Raw genomic sequence first — 5143 nt, forward strand, 5'->3', positions numbered from 1 at the left:
TCACCTACATAACAAGATGAGAATTGAAAGCAAACTGAATGTTAAATCAAAAAGCATGAAAGAGGGAGCTCTTCTTAATATTTTGACACCAAAATCATGTTGTTACACCTTACCGACTGCGAGTAAAGCCACCCACGCTTTAACTTGACAGACTGTATTGGACCAAAAGAACATAATGCATCGCACGATTTGATCATTAATATGATATTTAATTTTCAAATTTTCAGTAGCATACAAACATTATAAATATAATGAACACCATCCGAAAGACGCAAAAGGAAGACTAAAATTATATTATGGTATAGGGAAAAAGGATTTAAAAGAGGAATGTGACAAAATTGATGACCATGACGATGACATTCATTGGAAAAAAATAGAAAAGGCTCTTTTAGATGTTAAGAATTACTTGGATTTGAAAGTTAAGGACCGAAAAAAATGGAACGAGAAGTACTATAACGAAGAATAAAAGGCGCAAAAAAACGTCATTAAAACCGCACTACCATGCGCGAACGAAAATAAAATGTACGAAAAACTTAAACATTATAAGGAATAGTAAGATCGTTTAATGTTTCGCACCCGATTTTGAACTATATTTTTAGTAATGATGACATGATGATGACATTTATTGGGAAAAAATAAAAAAAGCCTTTTCAGATGTTAAACATGATTTGGATTTAAAAGTTGAGGACCGAAAAAAATGGGATGAGAAGCACCATGACGATGAATACAAAGCGCAAAATAAAGTAATCAACACAGCGCTACCATACGCAAACGATTATAAAGTGTACGAGAAACTTGGACACTATAAGGAATAGTAAGTTCGTTTAATATGTCGCACACGATTTTCGAACTATATGTTTATATATAGTGTTTATTTGTATTTTATATAAGATATACCTTTTTTAAATTAAATATTGCTTCAGTTAGAGAAAACAACGTAGTAAAAAAAGATAAAAAGAGTTTCAGGATAACCAACGGACAATATTTATGGCGACTTTGGATGTTTCTACAATCTAATTATAAAACATTTTTATTATAAGTTTATTTATTATGGTGGTTAAGCGCTCGCCTCTAAACATCAGAACTGGTAGGTCGAGAGCTCGAGTCTCGGTGGATCCGTAGACTGACTTTTCAAAAACTAGGGGTTTGACCGTCTGAAAATTGCATAGTCAGGTATGACTAGCTGCCGCGCTAACTTAAGTTCGCTGCACTATACACAGGTTTTACTAGTATTTTCTTGGTTATGAATATAATGTAATGTAAGAACCAAACTATGTACAATTTAATAAAAAGTTATTATTATCAGCAAATGATTATTCTAAAATTTCATAATCAAAAGTAATGACATATGTTTAAACAACGCTAACCTAACTGCTAACCCACCTTAATATATTTTAATATTTTTTAAATAATTATTATTCGGAAAAAACGCCTTTTAATATTTTAAAAATGATTATTATTCAGAAAAAAATGTCACACATTTTTTACACCCATTCATTATGCGAACCTAAAAGCTCGTATAGTTTCATATTGTCCATATAAGCATGTTCTAAATAATTTGAAAGCTTTTTTAATGATGATTCATAAAGCAAAAACTCTTTTATGTATAATTGTGAAAAAGGTGCACATAATTATTACAGACCAGTCATAAATGATGTGCATATATAACAATCAGACATTTAAAAATCATTTGAAATATATTTTCGAGTTTTTTCATTCTTAATTAATTTTAAATTTGGAGAAACTTTTACATTTTTATGATTATTTACAAAACGTTTTTTACAACTAAAGAAAATTTTATAGCTATTTAATACTTTTGATATTCTAAATTCCTGTAGAGATTTAAGTATTTCAGAAAATCTTGTATCTTAGCATTAAATTAGCCCTTATTTTGTTTTATAATTCATGTAGAGTTTAAAATGAAAATACACTAAAATAGTATAAATATAGTGTTCTATATATAATGTTTATTATAATTAATAAATAACCATTGGGCCCACAAATCTTAAAGTTTCCCTATAAACGGTTATTTATTACTTTTATTCGATCAATAATACTATCAATCTGTTTTTTTCTATTGAAGGTGACATATTAGATTTTAGGAAGTGTGCCTTAAATAAACATCAACTACGTGATAAGAAGAAGGCGAGAATGTTATTTGAAGAAAACGGAGGTGAAGTCATTAATTGTATCGTTTTGTTTTCGTAATTTTAAATTAGTTCGTTTTATTAAACACCATCATTGGACTTCGTTCTTTTTTCTTGAATTAATTTTTCGTAAATATCATGAATTAAAATACTGGAAACTTAGATCAGAATATAAAAAATACTGTAAATATAATATTATTGATAGGCACCACATGTTTTTTATGACTTGTAGAAATTATATAAATGGAAAAACGTTCGCTCATTTTCAAATGGAATTTGTAATACTTTGAAGCGCTTTACGACTTCAAATATTTATCAATTGCTTTCTCATTAAGGAACGTTAATCTTTTGTTTGAACTTTAAGAAATGTATTCTCAAAGAGCATGGCATTTTTTTCAATAAAAATCAATATTTTATATTTCGTTTAATATATTCTTCTATGTTTACTACCTTCTTCAATGAAGATATGATTTTAACACTTGGGCCATCACGCTTGATCACCCGAACGAACGGACCTTTGAAAAACCATCCATCTCATTATTTCTTATTCATTTCAATATTAATTTTTCTTTACTTAATAATAACACAACCACACACAAAAAAATCTTCTTGTGGGTCTCAAAGTCAGACTATGTTCACTATATGTTTTTGGGGTCGCTGATTCTGAATCCTGGATCCAAAAAGCTCAGAACATCAGGAGGTTTGACGATCGGGTTTTGTACATCATATGGTTCGTACAAGGGCTTTTGGAAACAAATTTGAATTTGTGAAATGCTTACCAAGAATAAATATGAATAATTAGATAACTGAATTGCATACATGGTCTGACCCTCGGATTCGAAAAACAGTTTTATGACGTTTTGTTATGTCATTTCAGAACCCTGACGTTTTGGGGATAGTTGGACTTCGGATTCAGATTCAGCGACCACAAAAACATACAGTAAACATGGTCTGTCCTCCAGACGCGGCAAAAAATATTTTTTTGTTTGGTTCTGTAATTCTCAGTACTAAATTTAAATAAAAATTATAGCAACGTTAAAAAATTTGCAAAAATAAAAAGTATATTTTACAATTAAAAAATTAATTAAATGCATCATTTTTAATTTAAACATGATCTTATATTTATTAATACTTTTATTATATAGAGTGAAATCCTTCAATAGCACTCCCTTCTATAGCCCTTCCGAGAATTGACCCGCGCCACAGGCTGATGTAACAGGAACTGCGCGGGGTGTGCCGAGTCTGCGGTTGTCAATCAGGCGCGCACTCAGGCATGAACAAACAAAAGGGGATCAGCTTATAATGAGTTAGTTCCCACGCACCGTTGGACCTAAAATCGGCGATATAAAAGAGGTTCACTGTATAAGTCCAGTTTTATTTTTTCAAATACCTTTTCTTCCTTCTTTTACTTTTCCATAATTACTATTTTGTTGGAAATTCTTATTTTTCGGTAGAAAATTTCTTTTTAGTTTAAAATTTAACTGTTTGGTTGAAAATTCATCTTTCTTTTGTATTCATTCATTATTATTCATTATTATCATCAATTCAATTAGTGTGCACTTAGATCATTTCATGTTATGAAGATTAAATATAAACTTTGAGCCTCTAAAAATTTTACAAACGAAATATCTATTTGTTACATACTAATTCTTTCAGGTATATAATAAATACTGTGAATATGATATTTTCCAAAACATGCAATTATCGTGGAAACATTACGAACTGTATTTGAACATAGATATGTTTATAATAATATAATTTTGTGAAAATGTAACATTTATCCCCAGTCGCTTCTACTTTATAACTTTAAAATTTTGTAATTATTCAAATTATTTCGATAACTATATAACGCAATATGTAATAATTTCCACTAGTTTGAAACTCAGTTTACAACCTCATCATACCAGGTTTAATTATCAGATTGAATGGACCTTTTAAAAACGATGAAATTTAATGCAATTTTTGGTTTTAAGAGATCCGTAAGTTTAAAACGTCATTTTCAGTAGATTTTAAAAAGATTTACAGCTTATCTCTATGAATTTTTTCATTAGGACACAAAAAATCGAGTACGAGTGTCGTGATGAGAATTTAATTGGTAAAGCTGTAGGTTCTTTGAAAACCCTCTTTAAAGACAAATAATAAATTTTTCAATTCCAATGTATGGCTGTAATTCCTCAGAAGATTAAATCATAGTTTTCGATTCAAGTTATAATAATTAAGATATTCGCAAAAATCTAGTTAAAGTGTAAGCATTAAACGTACAAAAACAAGCGCTCATTATAAATTAGAACAGATAAATTGTTATAATACTGTACAGTAAAATCTTGCGTTTATCATTCTAACGCTTGAAAGGGTAAAAAACCTGTTTTCTTGTCTACTCTAGAAGACTTTTGTATTAGTGAAAATGTGTGCAATCAATTTTCAGCAGGATTATTATCATATAGAGTCCTAAACAGCTACACAATACACCCATGAGTTCTTTTTAGGCAAGTTAACACAGAGGACTTTATTTGAAACGAGACTCATTTCACGATAACCGAAAGTCTTAGCCGAAGGGACTTAGTTCATAAACTGAGGATTCATTACTTAGTTCTCGAACAGTTGAAGTACGCAATTTGTACAGCAGGACCTGTCGCATCGAGACTTGTCGCATCGAAATCCTCGGAGGGATGTAGACCCCACTTAGTCCGGGAGCGGGCAATGCTGCCGTATGCAATAATATGTCCAAGGATAAAAGGTATGATTCTTATGTATTTTGAGCCGCTGAATCCGAATATACCCGGCGTTTTTTCGAAAAAGTGGTACGTTTTGTTTAAATCGCAATTGCTTAAACAAATTATGAAAAAATGACTTTTTCGATCTGGACAATTTTTTTTAGATAATATGGCCCATTTTAAGACGAAAATGTTTCTTGTAACTTTTTCGTAAAATGCATATTTCAAAAGTTATGAATTTTCAAAGGTTGAAAATTCGACATTTTTCACCAACTTTGACCG

Source organism: Belonocnema kinseyi, chromosome 3 (assembly GCF_010883055.1).
Source record: "Belonocnema kinseyi isolate 2016_QV_RU_SX_M_011 chromosome 3, B_treatae_v1, whole genome shotgun sequence".
In the NCBI taxonomy this organism is placed as follows: Eukaryota; Metazoa; Arthropoda; class Insecta; order Hymenoptera; family Cynipidae; genus Belonocnema; species Belonocnema kinseyi.